This window comes from Mirounga leonina, unplaced genomic scaffold (assembly GCF_011800145.1).
Source record: "Mirounga leonina isolate KUSES-001 unplaced genomic scaffold, KU_Mleo_1.0 Mir_376, whole genome shotgun sequence".
NCBI classification, from domain to species: Eukaryota; Metazoa; Chordata; class Mammalia; order Carnivora; family Phocidae; genus Mirounga; species Mirounga leonina.
In genome coordinates this window covers 5,038,453-5,038,891 of record NW_023270718.1, presented here as the reverse complement: position 1 = coordinate 5,038,891, position 439 = coordinate 5,038,453, and the positions used below count along the sequence as shown (strand labels likewise).

General features: G+C 68.6%; 1 protein-coding gene across 4 annotated transcripts in view; it reads right to left on the bottom strand.

Annotated features, from left to right (window-relative positions):
- FLT3LG (fms related receptor tyrosine kinase 3 ligand) overlaps nucleotides 1–439 on the bottom strand; it is a 10,410-nt gene that overhangs the window by 8,342 nt on the left and 1,629 nt on the right. The gene's annotated exons all lie outside the window — the stretch shown is intronic.

Sequence of the window (439 nt, the reverse complement as noted above, 5' to 3'; positions counted from 1 at the left end):
CCCCTGCCCCTGTCCCCCACCCCTGCCCATGTCCCCTCCTCTGCCCACATCCCCCACCCCTGCCCGTCCCCAACCCCTGTCCGTGTTCTCCTCCTCTGTTCATGTCCCCCACCCCTGCCCGTGTCCCCCTCCTCTGTCCATGTCCCCCACCCCTGCCCATATCCCGCACCCCTGTCCATGTCCCCCACCCCTGCCCATGTCCCCACCCCTCCCTGCTCACATCCCCTACCTCTGTCCATGTCCCCCACCTCTGTCCATGTCTTCCACCCCTGCCCATGTCCCGCACTCTTGCCAATGTCCTCACCCCTGCCCCTGCCCCTGTCCCCCACCCCTACCCATGTCCCCATCCTCTGCCCACACCCCCCACCCCTGCCCCTGTCCCCCTCCTCTGTCCATGTCCCCCACCCCTGCCCGTGTCCCCCTCCTCTGTCCATGTCCC